The sequence below is a fragment of the Psammomys obesus genome, unplaced genomic scaffold (genome assembly GCF_907164565.1).
Source record: "Psammomys obesus unplaced genomic scaffold, mPsaObe1.curated_primary_1811, whole genome shotgun sequence".
Taxonomy (NCBI): domain Eukaryota; kingdom Metazoa; phylum Chordata; class Mammalia; order Rodentia; family Muridae; genus Psammomys; species Psammomys obesus.
The window spans coordinates 3,437,031-3,455,574 of record NW_026592732.1 but is presented as its reverse complement, the minus strand read 5'-3'; positions in this window follow the sequence as shown (position 1 = coordinate 3,455,574).

Genomic DNA, 18,544 nt, shown 5'->3' with positions numbered 1-18,544 from the left:
ACAACACAAAGAAACAGTTAACACATAGTTTTCTAAGAAGGAGAAAGTCTTCCACACTAGCCTTTCCACATAATTAAAATTCACTCATCCTCTGTGCTTCTTGCAATTCTTTTTTCAAGTTAAAATATTTTAAATTCTTTGCATATGTACCCTATTTTCACCATTTCTACCATACTCTTGCCCTAGTCCAACTCCTTTCAGGTACTCCTCTCAAATTCATGCCCTCTTTTTTAAGATTGTTATGTGTGTGCATACCTATATATGAGTATAACTTTTTGAATCCATGTAGTGTTGTGTATCTGTGAATTTATTTAGGGGTGTCATTAGGTACTGAATAGCCTAACTGCCTCATCCTTTAAATGACGGATTCTTTCTCTCTCCACAGTCGTTAATTGCCTGTAGTTCTTCATTGAGGAATGGGGCCTTGTGAGAATTTTTTCCCATCCATGTTGGCATGTTAACTGGTCTTGTCATTGGTCAGGTCTTGTTGAGGCAGCTATAGTCTTGAGATTTCATCTGTACAGCTTTCCTATAGAGAGAGACCACACTATCTCATACCATGTGTTCCAAATCACACTTTTGGTTTTCAGTCTTTACCTCTTACCTCTCTGGTCTTTTCTGACAAACAACTGCAGATCACAAAGGCAGATGAAGTCAGTAGCTTTTCCTTGTGAGAACAAGAGTCTTAGCTGTGAAGAGTCTTTAGCATCACTTTATGCTTTTACCATCCTCACTCCATTTAACTGGAGGAAAACACACAAAAACAAATAAGCAGCATTTTTGTTAGGGATTGCTCACATTCATTTCAGGCAAATGAGTCACCTTAGGAGACTGATCAAATGACCATCTATTCCTATTGTGATGATTCATCCTAAATCAGACATTATCAGCCATAAGGTTTCAGACCACAGGGAAAATGAAATAAACTAAGCTTGGTTCAGAGAACATATCTCCGCAAATCTGAATGATTTAAAACATTCTTCACAGCAATTTGAATACACTTAGGGGAAAATGTGGAAAAATAATTTTCTCTTCTCCATAAAAATAAAGTTCTGTTCAAAGATTTAAAGATAAATGGTATATTTAAACTCAATTTTCAGTTTTTCAGATGAATTTTTGACCTGGAAATTGCAACGATTATCAGAAATACACATATTACATATGGAAATGAGTTTTCATTCTTTGTTCTTAGTGATATGAAAGGTGCTATAAAAGAGAAAAACCACAGGTCAGGGCTCAACAGTTGTAATGAGCCTCATGGTGAATTTAATTTCTTTTAATTTTTCTTTTTCTTTTTTATATTAATTACAGTTTATTCACTTTGTATCCCAGCTGTAGTCCCTTCCCTCATTCCCTCCCAATTCCACTATCCCTCCCTCATCTCCTCCCATTGATAGGGGAGGACCTCCTCCCCTTCTATCTGACCCTAGCCTATAAGATCTCATCAGGACTGGCTGCATTGTCTTCTGTGGGCTGGTAAGGTTGTTCCCCCATTAGGGGGAGGTGATCAAAGAGCCAGCCACTGAGTTCATGTCAGATACAGTCTCTGTTCCCATTACTAGGGAACTCACTTGAGCACTGAGTTGTCACAGGCTACATCTGTGCAGAGGTTCTAGGTTCTCTCCATGAATGGTCCTTGGTTGGAGTATCAGTTTCAGAAAAGATCCTATGTCAAGATTTTTTGGTTCTGTTGCTCTCCTTGTGGGGTTCCAGTCTCTACCAGGTCTTTCTATCTCCCCCTTCTTTCATATGATTCCCTGCACTCTATCCAAATTTTGGTGATGAGCCTCAGCATTTGCTTTCATAGACTGCTGGGTAGAGTCTTTCAGAGGCCCTCTATGGTAGGCTCCAGTCCTGTTTCCTGATTTTTCCCTCTTCTAATTTTCATCCTGTTTGTCTTTCTGAGTGAGGACTGATCATCTTACCCTGGGTCCTCCTTCTTGCTTAGTTTATTTAAGTGTGCAGATTTTAGTATGTTTATCCTGTATTATATCTCTAATATCCACTTATAAGTTAGTATATGAATCAGAAGGAGAAATATTTTAATTATGATTTATCTTTTTCTCCACTTTTATCATATAAGGATAGAGAAAGAATCATACATGAGGTCGGAAGAGGTGAGGCTTCCTCTTAGAGGAATAATAATAATGTGATGCCAGACACATGTTGTTTATTTAAATCCCTTCTTTCCTGTTACATCATCACTTGCAGGTTTATATAAGAGTAGGAGATTAAACATTTTGAGAAGAGGTCAGGCTGCTACACCTTCATCTTTTCGTAAGTATGGATGATAATTCATCCTGAGATTTCATTTATTTTTATTTGAAAATTGCTTCCATTGTTCCAGGATGTTTAATTATTTTTATTTCTCTTCTGCAAATGGATATTGAGTACATTCAGTTTAATTCAGTTCTATATTTTTATTATTAAAATTTAAGGAAGGTTTTTTATAAGTGTGTGTATTGGTGTACTTGTCCGTGCATATATGGAGGTCCAGGGCTGATGTGTCTCCTCTATTGCTCTCCACTGTACTATTTTATTTTTTTTAGCTAAACATTTTAAAGTGTACCAGGAGATCATGATTTGAGCTGTAGTGGCTGGTCAAGGAGCCTGATACTTTCTCCTCTCTCCATGTCACCAGCACAGGGTTTATAGCTAGGGTGTGTGTTCCATGCTGAGCTTGCACAAAGATGCTGAGGATTTGAAGTATGTTCCTTATGCATGACTAGTAAGCACGTCACCCACAGAGCTGGCTCCCTAAGTCTGGATAATAACAGGTGTTTATCAGATATGGATTCACCAAATGCTTTCTAAGTTTCTGTGCTGGTTTTTTTTTTTTTTCATCTTGACATTGATTTTTTTAGATTTAGTGAAATGATTTTATGAAAAATTTTCTATAATAATAATAATTTCAGTATTGCACAGAAAATGTGCTCTCCACATTCAAGGTTTCTAGAACTTTCTTAAGTGTGTGTTACAGTTTGCATAGTTCTACATGTTAGCATAATGAGAAAGAGTGGTACTAGAGCTTGCCTGGAAGAAAGAAAATTAAAAATAGTGGACAGTACTTAAATTACATTTGGTTACCGTGATTCTCTACTATTTTAACAGTTGAGTGCACTGTTCATGATTTTTCAGTTTTCTAAATGTCTTGAGCTTGAATTTTTCCGGAAAAGTTTGTGGAATGTGTCGCCACATAGCAGGAACACTCCTTTGTGAGTTATATTCTTCACAACGCTTTGATGAGGAAATATGAAATGTTAACATAGATTTCTTTTTAAATTTTGCCTCATTTAAAAACTATTTTTTCCACACAGGAAAAAAGAAAGATGTGTATGCCAGAACTCATATTTTGTTATCACTAAAACTGGCAAAACACAACCAAGTCACATTGTCAGTAACAGGCTAACACAGATGCATGTTTTATGGAGAGCATCAGCCTGTCCACATTCATGCATGACCCAAAAGCCGTGGTCCTTTTCTCATGTGTGTGTGAGAAAAGTCTTTGAAGTGACCTTTGCCCAGTCCACTTATATTCGAAGAACATAGAGATTTTTCATCTTTCTCCATTCAATTATGCTGAGCCTTGTTTCATAAAGGATTTAGCTAGCCAAATTTTGGTGCTAAATTAATAGTAGGCACTTGAAGCTCAGGTTGGTCTTCTTAGAGGGATAGCTGGAGCTATGGAGTGGTGTCTGGGCCTGTTTCTGTGCCTCTCACACATCAGGAGGTGCAAGGTGGGAGCTGAGTGCCCTGGTACTGGGAAGGTATTCATGGGAGGCTGAGAGGGCAAGCCAGGGGAAACCCACCAATTTCAACATACACTGACATCCTAATTAACTCATCTTTTCTAGTAAATTACAGAATATTCTCTTATACTTATAGAAAAATTCTTGCTAAATATTTTTGGCATAAGACATCATATGCAGTTCTTTGTGTACACATAGGCTTTCAAAAGCACACACACACACACTTACACATACACAAAGCATACTTATTGAGTGTTTTGAGCCACACACAAGGCAAATTTTCTATCAAATTGAAAATATTTTATGGCCGTTTATATTTTCTAGGTTTTAAGATGCATCTAGGGGTCTTTTCTGAGACTGATACTCCAACCAAAGACCATTGATGGAGATAACCTAGAACCCTGCTCAGATGTAGCCCATGGCAGTTCAGTGTCCAAGTGGGTTCTATAGTAATGGGAAGAGGGACTGCCTCTGACATAAACTGATTGGCCTGCTCTTTGACCACCTCCCCCTGAGAGGGGATCAGCCTTACCAGGCCACAGAGGAAGACAATGCAGCCACCCCTGATGAGACCTAACAGACTAGGATCAGATGGAAAAAGAGGAAAACCTTCTCTTTCAGTGGACTTGGGGAGGGGCATGGGTGGAGAAAGGGAGAGAGGATGGGATTGGAAGGGGAGGAGGGAGGAAGCTACAGGGGATACAAAGTAAATAAATTGTAATTAATAAAAATTAAAATAAAAAATATTAAAAAATAAATAAAGAAAATAAAAATATTAATGTGGACTATTGGTATCAAATCTTTCTCTGGAAATATAAAATGTCTAAATGAAAGTGGGTATCTGCCACATTCATGGGTTCCATACATAAATAAAATAAAGCTGCCATTTTTCCCCTGAGAGTCACATTAATTAAAAAAAATTCTTAAAAAAAAAGTTCAGCAAAAAAAAAAAAAAGATGCATCTACAGTCCTGTGCATGCGTTGACCGATTTTTATAATTGCTACACTTTATTGAGTTCAAATTATGCTTTATTTTTGTTTCCAGATTTTTGGTATTTCATTTTTACTTTTCTTCTTGTTTCAATCAGGTTTCTAATTGCCTGTTGAAGCATTTTTATGATGAGTGCTCTGAAATCCTTGCCCAGTAATTCTGACATCTGTGTCATCTCAATGCTGAAATCTGTTGATTGTTTTTTGTCATTCAAAGGGAATTCTATTTCTGGTCCATGGGGCTAGGCGTAATTTTCTATTGAAATATGAACATAGTTGAGCTACTACACTAGGACATCGTTGACCTTGATATGTTCATGTTTTTTTTTTTTTTTATGCCACTGAGTGTAAAAGTAACAGAGCCATGTTTTTGCCAGTGGAAACGGGAGTGAACCTACTCCTGTGGGTCTGTCATGGCAAAGTTTGCAAGGATATGACATTATTGCTGATTTGTAAAAGTATTTTGAGTTCTCACTGGGTTTCACTGATTCCCAACTAACTGTCACTGTCTCAATGGCTCATAATAATGCTACATTAAAAGAGTGGACTCTTTAACATTTATAGGTGGTCAAATCCATTTTCTAAAATGTCATGCCATGCAGAGTAGTAGATTTCCCTCATCACAAGCAAGTCAAGCAGGATAAAATTTCCCACACTGTCTCTAATGACACCATTTAAAAAAAAATGTACTTAGTAGGTTTGAAAGACATGGCATTCGTTTTGCCTTTCTCAGTACCTCCCCAGTGCTGGCATAGGGAAGCTCTGTCCATCACAGTGTGGCATAGATGTGCTTTAGGACCCTTGCTGGAATGATAGTGTTGCTTTCTACATAGTCTGAGAGGGAGAAACAGTCGTATTTCTCAAACTTCGCTGCATTGTTTGGGTACATGTTTTCTCCTCTTGGATAGAAAACTTTCCTGGGAGATTTTGCACATGGGCTTCCCAGTGTTTTCAGACATCCAGCCCCTTCTATACTTAGCCTAATATGCACAGACTGAATAAAAGCGATGTCATTCATTATTTATTGATGATTGCAGTCATTGAGAAAAGTAAAGTTGATGCCCTGAATAACTTTAATGCTAAAAGAAAGATCTTGCCAAAACTTAGTATATAAGCTGGCATTCCATTATAAGACTAAAAATTCTTTATCTCTTCTCCATCATTTTCAGAACAGCTCTGCACTAGAAGAAAGAAGACAGACACCCGGTTGGTTTAACATTTGTTAAAGGGATTCCTTTCTAGGAAGATGAAATGTCGCAACTGCTATTTTAATGAACCATTGTCTGTGTTGATTGAATGAGTAACCCAACCTGCCAAACTGAACCATCTGGACCAATTCACATTCTTATGTTAAGTAACTGTTTGAGAACTATTTATAAAAACTTGATATGTGACTAATTTTTTCTCCCTCAGTCTTTATTGGGTAATATTTTCTTGGCAGTGACCCATTTACATTAAAGAGCAATTTACTTTAACTCCTAAGCTGACATATAGAGTACTAAACTTTATTTTTTCCCCCTAAGACCTGATAACACACAGTCATTTGCCAATGTCATGAAAAATATGGTTTTCAGGTCCATGAACAGCTTGGGCTGAAATCTTGTGCTCACAATATAATTTCAAACGATTTCATAAGAAATTCCTAAGCCAGGCTACCTTCAAAAAGGAGCCACAGTTTGGCGCTTTCTCAGACAATTAGGAATAGTGCTTCCTCAAGACCCAGCTATACCACTGCTAGGTATATACCCAAACTTTGCTCATGTATACAAAAGGGATACTTGCTCAACCATGTTTATAGTAGCTTTATTTATAATAGCCAGAACCTGGAAACAACCCAGATGTCCATCAACGGAGGAATGGGTACAGAAATCATGGTATTTTTACAAAATGGAATACTACTCAGCAATCAAAAAGGAGGAAATCATGAAATTTGCAGGCAAATGGTGGGATCTAGAAAAGATCATTCTGAGTAAAATATTCCAGAAGGAGAAAGACAAACACGGTATATACTCACTTATATAGACCTATAAGATATGACAAACATAATGAAATCTATATACCTAAAAAAGATTATCAAGAGAGCGGACATGGGGTAAGATGATCAATCCTCATTTAGAAAGACAGATGGGATGTGCATTGAACGTATGACAGGAGTCTACTGAGCGCATCTGAAAGACTCTAACTAACAGTGTTTTCAAAGCAGATACAAAGACTCATGACCAAACCTTTGGCAGAGTACAGGGAATCATATGAAAGAAGGGGAGTTAGTATGATGGGGAAAGGATAGAAGCTCCACAAGGACCAAATATATCTGGGCACAGGGTCTTCTCAGAGACTGTTATTCAACCAAGGACCATGTATGGATATAACCTAGAACCTCTGCTCAGATGTAGCCTGTGGTAGGTCAGTAACCAATTGGTTTCCCATAGTGAGGGGAACAAGGAGTATTTCTAACAGGAACTTAATGACTGGTTCTTTGACCTCCCCACCCCCCCAAGGGAGGAGCAGCCCTGTTAGGCCACAGAGGAGGGCTTTGCAGCCAGTCCTGAAGATACCTGATAAAACAGGATCGGATGAATGGGGAGGAGGTCCCCACATCAGTGGACTTGGAAAGGGGCACGGTGGAGATGAGGGAGGGTGGGATTGGTAGGGAATGAGGGAGCAGGACACGGCTGGGATACAGAGTTAATAAAATGTAACTGATAAGAAAAAAATTAAATTAAATTTAAAAAAAGAAAAAAAAAGGAGCCACAGTCTAGTAGTAATTAGAACCCATTATTTTATTTGAAGTATCATTGACTATCTTATAATTCTTTTATAAAGTTAAATATTCAAGGTACAGTGTATAGCTCCCTAGTAATTATTATGTTTTGTAAGGTTGAAAAAATGTTAAGTGAGATTAAAATGAAAGGTCATAGGTTAATGGTGGACACTCAAACCATAGAGCATTGAAGAGAACACGCTGGTGTAACTATGACCCTGAGATGAATGAAAATTGTTTCATTCATTGCTATTTTAACTGCTAATTCTTGTTTTTAGATAAGAAGAATAAAGCAGGTGGATGGTCAAGTACTTATTAACTGGTTGAGTTTTGAAATGAGCCTCATAGTTCTATAAATAAAATTTTGGTTCAACATAGAGTCATGAAATTAAATGAAGAGGGTGGGTATATTTTCCAGTAGCCTGAGCTTTATATTGATAGTTTCTGAAGCTGGGGAATATAGTTTTATGAAAGCTATCTTTTTATTGTCTTATTTGTCAAGCATGTGTTAGTTCTTATTAGTACATATTTTATAATTTTATATGTCTATTAATTATAACTTAAGGAATTTAACATGTAAATTTAGCTCTGTGAATACTATTTTACAATATATTCTTATTATCTGTGTGAAATTTTCTCTTTACTGATCTAGGTATTTATAGCACTCTTTAAAACTCTTGGCCAACTTTTGATGAGAACTGATAGACTAAGATCAGAAAGAAGAGGAGAACCTCCCCTATCAGTGGACTTGGGGAGTGGCATGCATGCAGAAAGGGGAGGGAGGGTGGGATAGGGAGGGGAGGAGGGAGGGGCTTATGGGTGGATACAAAATGAATAAAGTGTAATTAATAAAAAAAAAAAACTTTTGGCCATAATTTATTTTCTCATGTTGCATAGACATAAAAATGCACGAGGCATTTGTATTTAATTTTTTATTTGATATGGCTCTACCATTTCACCCATTTGTTGCTTACTTGTACGTTTCAGGATCTTTCTACTCCAACCAGACCACACCAGTAAAGCGCTATGAAAAATCTAGAGCTATCAGATACATATCTCTTATCATGTGTATATTGAGAAAAGAAATAAAAAACCCTTTGGGTGTTTTTTTTTTTTTTTTTTTTTTTTTTTTTCATGTATTCCAAGATTAGTACAGGGAGTTACATAATGAATGCTCTGGAAATGATGAACACTTGAACTCAAAACATGAATGGTGTACTATATGAATAAATTTAATTATGTATTGCTGAAAACAGTTTATGTATTCTCAGAAATCTATTCTCCCCCTGCTTAGGTAGGAGTAGAAATAAAATGTATCTCCCTAAGGTATTAATTAATATATCAAGTTCAAGTGCCCCAGAGGCAGCTGATTACTTTTTTTAAGTCTTTTGTCTTTGTTCACTTTGCCCTCCACATAGGAAATTACTCAGTGCACACATTTATCATATGCTAGCCCTCTTCCCAGAATAGCCTAGCTAGAGGAGGTGGGCAGAAAAGCTAGGTCAAAATCGTACTAAGAACACCAGTAAAATGATGCACACTTTCCTGCAAGTTTTTATGTATCTAATGGTAAAGGCGTATCACCTGTGTCTGGGTTTTTTTTTTTTTTTTTTTTTTTTTGTTACTTTGTAAACATGTTTTAGAATTTTCCTTGGTTTGAAGTTAAATGTACATAGCTGCATCCTTATATTCTTTGTAGAAGGAAATTTATGCCCTAACAGTAGTCCCATTCTACATGTGTCCCTCTGTCAAATTTGTAAAAGTTTTAGCATTCCTTTGTCATAATTGAGTTTTTATAAGTTTATAGAAAAAAACATTATTATATCAAGGACTAAGCAAAATATCTCATTGTTATTTATTTCTATTTGCACTACACATTTAATATCAATTAATATGTATCTGCAACTATGTCAAGAATTTTGCCTTAAGGATTTTTTAAATAGGATCTTGATTAATGAATATTAAAGGAACTGAGAGACTGTGAGTATCTATGTCTTATTTTAGAAGTATAAAAATTATACCATTAACAAATTCAGATGGACTTACAAAATTTACATAGCCAATAGCCAGAGAGAAGACATGAACCCAGTTAGGTCTGAAGATAGGGGCTAAGATCTGAAATGCACGTAGAGACTTGTGTTTTTTACAAATGAGTGACTGAATTAAAGCTAAGATCTCACCTATAAGCCTTAGCAGATATTTTGTTAAGATAATTTATGGCTTCTTATAAAAACAGGGCTATAGTAATATTAATGGGACTTTGTTCATCTTGATCTTGAGCCAAGCCATGGTAAAGGAAAGATTTAAATGATTCAGTTTGATTCAGTTTCTGTTTTGGAACTGAGATCCAGAAATAGCTCCAGGTTTTATAAAGAATTGTAGGAGTTCAGTGGCTAGAATGCAGAAGCAGTATTGAGATTCCAATGAGCTATTTGGAAATGAAAAATTATAAACTATATATTTTAAAATAAGAATGTTTCTAAAAATAGAAATAATATCATTTATTACTCCATGACCTATCAGTTAACCTCACACAGCCACAGAAGATTTTTATGTTAAAAAGTAAAGAAGATGGATTTTCTAGCAAATGAAATGGTCATTAGAAAAGAATACATTACTTATGCGACTGTTACACAAGAGCAACTGAGGCTGATCAACAAGAAACTCCTATCAGGATCTTTGCTCGACAAGGAGTTTACAGGCATTACATTCTTTAGAAGACTTGCCTCTGAATGTGAAACAAATATCTCCTCAGAGGAGAAACAAAAGGGCAAATTGTGTTGTAAGGAAGCTCTGAAACTACTTCTCAGATTAAGTTTACATTTGATAAAACTTCACTCCATTCTATGAAAATATAACAAGTGTTTTTAATATCAGAACATTTATAGTTTTAGAGTTTAGAAATTGGGGCTAGTTGTCTTAGTAGAGAAGTTAAATGGAACAGTCTTTGTTAATTCATTCTCTGTGTAACCCTGGCTATCCTGGAAACACGTTTTGCATACCAGGCAAGCTTTAAACTTAGAAATGTGTCTTTCTCTGCCTCCGGAGTGCTAGGATTAAAAGCATGTGTCATCACCTTCTGGCTTTTGTTAATATATTCTTAGGTTCTTTTTTTATTAATTAATTTATTATTTTTTTTATTTTTCTTTTTAGTTACATTTTGTTAACTCTGTGTCCCAGCTGTATCCCGCTCCCTCTTTCCCTCCCCAACCCCACACTCCCTCCCTGGTCTCCTCCCTGCCCCTTTCCAAGTCCACTTATGGGGGAGGACCTCCTCCCCTTTCATTTGACCCTGTTTTATCAGGTATCTTCAAGGCTGGCTGCAAAGTCCTCCTCTGTGGCCTAACAGACTGTTCCTCCCCTGGGGGGGGGGGGGGTGTCAAACAGCCTGCCCTTGAGATCCTGTTAGAAATAGTCCATGTTCCCTTACTTTGGAAAACTACTTGGTTACTGAGCTACCACGGGCCACATCCCAGCAGAAGTTCTAGGTTATATCCATAGATGGTCCTTGGTAGAGTGTCAGTCTCAGAAAAGACCCTGTGCCCAGATATATTTGGTCCTTGTAGAGCTCCTATCCTTTCCATATCATACTAACTTCCCTTCTTTCATATGATTCCCTGCACTCTGCCGAGGGTTTGGTTATGAGTCTTAGTGTCTGCTTTGAAACACTGCTAGGTAGAGTCTTTCAGATGCCTTTTGTGGCAGACTCCTGTCATAAGTTCAATGCACATCCCATTTGTCTTTCTAAATGAGGATTAATCACCTTCGCTGTGTCCACTTTCTTGATTATCTTCTTTAGGTGTGTAGATTTCATTATGTTTATCATATCTTGTAGGTCTATATAAGTGAGTATATACCATGTTTGTCTTTCTCCTTCTGGGATACTTCACTCAGAATGATCTTTTCTAGATCCCACCACTTGCCTGCAAATTTCATGATTTCCTCCTTTTTGATTGCTGAGTAGTATTCCATTGTGTAAAAATACCACAATTTCTGTATCCATTCCTCCGTTGATGGACATCTGGGTTGTTTCCAAGTTCTGGCTATTACAAATAAAGCTGCTACGAACATGGTTGAACAAATGTCCTTGTTGTGTACTTGAGCAAATTTTGGGTATATACCTAGGAGTGGTATAGCTGGGTCTTGAGGTAGCACTACTCCTAGTTGTCTGAGAAAGCGCCAGATTGACTTCCAAAGTGGTTGAACCAGTTTACATTCCCACCAGCAATGGAGGAGGGTTCCCTTTTCTCCACAACCTCTCCAGCATGTGCTATCACTTGAGTTTTTCATCTTGGCCATTCTGATGGGTGTAAGGTGAAATCTCAGGGTCGTTTTGATTTGCACTTCCCTAATGGCTAATGAGGTTGAACATTTCTTTAAGTGTTTCTCTGCCATTCGATGTTCCTCTTTCGAGAATTCTCTGTTTAGCTCTGTTCCCCATTTTTTAATTGGATTACTTGGTTTGTTGCTTTTCTGCTTCTTTAGTTCTTTAAATATACTGGATATTAGCCCTCTGTCAGATAAAGGGTAGCAGATACACCCAAGAGGAGCAGACGGCTGGAAATAATCAAACTAAGGGCAGAAATCAATCAATTAGAAACAAATAAAATTATCCAAAGAATCAACGAAACAAAAAGCTGGTTCTTTGAGAAAATCAACAAGATAGACAAACTCTTAGCCAAACTAACTAAAAAGCAGAGAGAAACTATCCAAATCAGCAAAATCAGAAAGGAAAATGGGGACATAACTACAGACACTGAGGAAATCCAAACGATTATTAGGTCATACTACAAAAGCCTATATGCCACAAAATTTGAAAATCTAAATGAAATGGATAACTTTCTTGACAGATTCCATCTACCAAAATTAAGTCAAGATCAGATAGAAAGACTGAATAGCCCTATATCTCCCAAGGAAATTGAAGCAGTCATTAACAGTCTCCCCTCCAAAAAAAGCCCTGGACCAGATGGCTTCAGCGCAGAATTCTACAAGACCTTCAAAGAAGTACTAACACCAATTCTCCTCAAACTATTCTTAGGTTCTTTTCCACAATGTTAGTGAACTGAAAACAAGAACTCAAAGAAAAAAGAAAAGAAAAGTAAAAGCAAATGATAAACTCTGAACAACTCTCCATCTGTGATCTGAGCTATTCCATGTCTCTGCAGACCAGCAGGTTTATGTGTATATCATCTGAGCTGTAATGTAAACACGGTGCTGCCCTGAGGCAATGCCTTTGACATTCAGAACACTAAGAATAGAGGTTTTACTTGCATATATCTTTCACTTTTGTGTCATAATTATATTTGGTTTTGCATTGACTTACTTATTTCTGAGAGATTCTCATGTTGTATAGGCTGGCTTTGAACTTGTTATGTTGCCTAAATTAGGAATGAACTCTTCACTGTTCACCCCCGCCTCTCATGTGTGGGATTACAGACATGCCCCACCATGCCTGACTGTATACAAATGTCAATTCATTTCTTGATCAGACACCACAATCTCTCTACTGTATAAATCAGAGATACTTTACAAACTTATGTTACCAAACACATCTCCAGACTACAATACAGTAGATTGTCTAAGTGGAGGAGATTCAGTATGCTAGAGTGCCCAAAATACAACACAGATGCTCACCAAATGTTTCTAGATGTATCTCAAGTTCCTGTGTGAACTTGCCAGCGGTGGCTGAAGCATTGTGATTAAAATCAATCTCGCCTCATTAGGTTCGCCATGAATTCAGTTACTCTTAATTATCTCCTCTGTGTCCACACATATTATGATATAATATAATAGTATTAATGTAATTATATTCTTCTATTTCTGATACGTATTTTTCTATACATATTATATTAATATACTCATATTATATTGTTATAATTAACATACTCTAATAATATTATTATATTACTAATTTATTTTTCCCTTCTTAAAAAGCTGATTTCTGTATAATCTGGATTTGAAACAAACAAAAACTCAAATAAAAACAAACAAAAATCGAAATTAAACACTTTACTTTTTCCTCTTTTATTCTGACAATGATAACTTCGAAATGTATGAAAGAAAAATCAGTAAAACATGAGGAAAATGCATTAAGAAAAGAGATATGAGGATTGAGCATCTTACCCAAGGTCCTCCTCCTCGCTTAGCTTCTTTAGGTGTACAGATTTTTTAGTATGTTTAACCTATATTATATGGCTAATCTCCACTTATGAGTGAGTATATACCATGTATGTCTTGCTGCTTCTGGGATACCTCACTCAGGATGATCTTTTCTAGTTCCCACCATTTGCCTGCAAATTACATGATTTTCTTGTTTTTAACTGCTGAGTGGTATTCCATTGAGTAAATGTATCACATTTTCTGTATCCACTCCTCAGTTGAGGGACATGTGGGTTGTTTCGAGATTCTGTATATTATGAATAAAGCTGCTACAGACATGGTTGAGCAAATGTCTTTATTGTGTACTTGAGCCTCTTTTGGATATATGCCTAGGAGTGGTATAGCTGGATCTTGAGGAAGCACTATTCTAATTTTTGGAGAAAGTGCCAGATTGATTGTCAGAGTGGTTGTACAAGTTTACATTCCCACCAGCAGTGGAAGAGGGTTCCCCTTTCTCCATAGTCTCTCCAGCATATGTTGTCACTTGAGTTTTGAATCTCAGCCATTCTGATGGGTGTAAGGTGAAATCTTAGGGTCGTTTTGATTTGCATTTCCCTGATGACTAAGGACATTGCACATTTCTTTGAGTGTTTCTCTTCCGTTAGATAGTCCTCCATTGAGAATTCTCTGTTCAGCTCTGTACCCCAATTTTAAACTGGATTATTTGATTTTTTGGTGTTTATCCTCATTCAGAAAGGCAAAGGGAATAGACATCAGAAGAGGGAGAAAACAGAACAGGACAGGAGCCTTCCACAGAGGGCTTCTGAAAGACTCTACCTAGCAGGGTATCAAAGCAGATGCTGAGACTCATAGTCAAGCTTTGGGCAGAGTACAGGGAATCCTATGAAAGAAGGAGGAGATAGAAAAACCTGGAGGGGACAGTACCTCCACAAGGAGAGCAACAGAACCAAAACGTCTGGGTCCAGGGGTTTTTCTGAGACTGAAACTCCAATCAAGGACCATGCATGGAGGTAACCAAGAACCCCTACTCAGATGTAGCCCATGGCAGCTCACTGTCCAAGTGGGTTCCCTACTAAGTGGAACAAGGGCTGTCTCTGACATGAACTCAGTTACTGGCTCTTTGATCACCTCACCCTGAAGAGGAGAGGGGCAGCTTTACCAGACCACAGAGGAAGACAAGGCAGCCAAACCCCATGAGACCTGATAAGCTAGGGTTAGATGGAAGGGGAGGAGGACCCCCCTATCAGTGGACTTGGGGAGGGGCATGAGAGGAGAAGAGGGAGAGAGAGTAGGATTGGGAGGGGAGGGAGGAGGGGGCTACAGCTTAGATACAAAGTGTCTAAATTGTAATAAATAAATAATTTTGAAAAATTGCTTTCTGCTGATTTGAGATGTTTTCTTTTTGGTGGGCCAAGAAAACTGAGTTATTATAGTCTTAAGAAAGGTAGTTGTAATTTTTGTTGTCTGAATGCTGAGAAAGTTCAGAGCTTAACTGAAGTCCTGGTGGAACTGTCTGTGTTGCTGGATGATCTAACTACCCATTTTGATATTCTCCTATATGCAGATTTTGGAGGAAACAGTTATTGAGACTATTTGTGAGGTAGAATCACCTGGGCTACTCATCTTGTCTTTTTTGGTGTGTGGTCCTCTTGCTCTTCAAGTTACACATTTTAATATTGATAAATGTATGGGCTGTTCACTAGGCACAGTTCAGTTAAAGAAGATTCTCTGTAAAATAAATTTTTATCTATGCCATTTTAAAAATGACATGGTAAAAAAAAAGTCCTGAGGAGTTTATAGCAAAGATTTATTGTTCATGCATAGCTGAAGTCCTAAATGGAAACATTTTCATGTCTCAGTCAGTCTCAGTGTTATTCCCATGTGGAGGGTTCAGCAAATTAAGTTGCCTGTCCCGTTTGGTCTTCTTGATTTCTTTCCTTCTGTCAACAGCCAAGATCTTCAGGATGTCTCTCCCTGTCAAATCTGATTTCCAACAGTTTCCTTGGAATGTATAGCTTTTTGTTTCATGTTGAGACAAGAGCATATTCTCCTACCCAATGCAACATATTTCTGGTCTTCCATTTTGGAATTAGGGCTTTTATATACTGATCCAATTCAGCAGTTCTTTCTAAAATCCAGAGTATTTTAGCAGATGCACTACTTGTCTCATTTTAAAATTTTAAATCAATAAATCCGTATTAAATCTATTTGTGGGAGATATTATACTCTCCCTTTTCAGGCTCACCTTTTAAAATTATTATCAGGTATTTTCATAATTCTTTGACCTATAGGATTATAAGTTACATCTGTGGCAGGTTCTCTGTCATAGTGTCTAAAAACTTGTTGCATTCCAATGGATATATATGCATAAGCATCATTAGCCCCAATTCTCGAAAGGCAGTCAGTATCTCTAACAAATGTGTCACCTTAGAATCATGCTTTCCAGACTATTAAGTCAAAAGCCCACTGGTATTCTGAATACAAATCTATGACATGGTACATATTTTTTAGCTCTCCAAACTGTCACATGGAGCACATAAGCCACTGTACTATCTTATTCCAAGGCAACACCAAACAGGGTCTGTATTTCTACGTTAGGATATAGATATTCATTCAGTAATTAAACATTGACAATACATATACAATATTTGTTCTGACCATGATGGCCTACTGTAGCCTTTTTAGCCAGTATCTCAATGTGCTGCCATTTTACAATTTTATCAAACCTTTGTGGACTTTTCTCATCTGGAAATTTCTCATATTCTTTTGGTGTTAAGTTCCAGATTGAATTTCTTTGAAGCCTCCCTATTTTGATTCAGGGATTTCTCCAACCTGGGTTCTATTGCCTCTAATTTAGCACCTCTTCTTTCTCCAACTCTGTCTTTCCCAAAGAGAATATACAAAACTGAAAACATTATGAAAAAAAAATTGTATACTAAGAGAAATAAAGTCAAATGAAATTCAGAAGCATCATGTCACTGTTTTTCAATTCTATCAACATAGAAAATAATTGTCTTTATTCTCCAAATCCCTTCCTAAGTACTTTACTTTCTTAAACCAGCTTCCCTTCTAGACCTTACCTGTTCAGATGCTTGAGGCTTCTAAGTCTGTCTTTGGCTTCTGCTTCCAGGAAAATGCTTTTTCTCTCTCCCTCACTGGATGCTCATTTGTCTTCCCAACTCTGGAAAGTTATTGGGTCCACAAGTGTTTGCTCTTCTGGCATGCAAGAGTCAGCCAAGCAAGAGCCCCTTCTCAAAGGGATTTAGCTGAGCTCCAGTGGCACAATCCATCAGCGCAGGGTACTTATATGTCAAAGGGATTTAGATTTCTGCCTTGGCTAGTAATGTCTGGCTTTGAGAAGCTTGGTTGTGTTAAAGAGCCACTTTCCTTTTTTTCTTAGCAAGGACTAAAAGAACTGCTTTTCTAAGGTTTGTATTGGTTTTTGTTTTTCTGTAACCAGCTGGAGGCCTTGATGCTATGATGGGGATCTAATCAGGAAGTTGTGAACTCATGCCTTAGAAACTGCAGTTGTTCTCTTAATGAACAGAACGAAGAAACTGCTCTGTAATTTCCATATTTAAGTCTGGCCCCACGTTGAAACTGAAATGTTAACGTGATTTTTGCAAAACTGTTTTTGTTTTTCTTAGTTTCTCTCTTAACCAAACTCAAAGACAAATAATTGATTCTCTTCTAGATGTGTTTAATAATAACCTTCACAACACAATAACTGAGCAGTTATTGCTCTATTCTCAAACTTTTAATGTAATGTGGTTTTCTTCCAATATGCATCCCAGAGATACTTGAACTTTGTAGCTTTCTTTGCTGAGCTCTTTCTTGGTCCTGGTCTTTCCTGGACATCTGCCTTTTAATTCCTCCTTCTCTGACAGAAAGTCCTGCCAAATTCTCTGCCCTGCTCAGTGGTTGGATGTAAACTGCTTTATTGGCATATTGGGGGACAATTGAGGATCAGAGTTTATTCAACATTGAGACAAGAGATTTTTCAGGACAAGGCTTAAAACCAGATATGAGGGCTACAGAAATCAGCATTTGAATTATACAGTAACCTTATGCCTACACATAAGGTTCAGTAGACACTAAAGTCAGTTTATACATTTCTACCACTCAATGTATAAGAACAGCATCAATGTTATAAAACGTGATGATTAATAAAGGTTGAAATTTTCTGATTCATTAACTATTTTGAGGAAAATATTAGTATCTAATAAATCTGGCATGAGCCTGACAAAATATGTATTGATTATATTTTTGAGGGTATAAGCTTGAAGTTATTTCTTATACCTTTAATACTCTGTAGAGCTTCATCCATATATAGCTTGCTAGATGTAGAAGGAATGATGAATATTTAAGAAGAACTGAGAAGCCAGGAGGTGGTTTTTTCCACTAGTAGACAACATTGGTGTTGAATTGTGAGTTGGTAGTGTAAGAAAATGTGTCATGGTGGTTCATTATTCAGTTTCTTTTTATTTTTTTTTAATTTGACAAATGAGTTTCATTAGTCCTAAATTTTACCTCATTATTAGCCTAATAAGCCAAATATCATTGCTTATAGTAAGTTGATTTTGCTGCCATTTTATTTAAGAATACGTAAGTACATCAGTGAATCTTAGACATATTCTCAAAGCTAATGGCAGATATAAGAAAAGCAAACGGTCGCGTACCCCTACATCGTGAAATCATGTTAAAGTCATATTGAAGAAAGTGCAATTGAGTTAATGTGTGCAGGTTACTATCATGTTTCTTTGACTCTAATAACTATCTTAGTTCTTCAGCAGAAAGAAAAATTTGCTTTGGATACTGATACCTCAAGATGCCAAATTAAGTCTGAGTTGATCAAATAAACATATTTTCTTTCAAAGAGAAGGAAGAACTTTGATTTATTTTTCAGTAAAATTTGTTTCTTCAT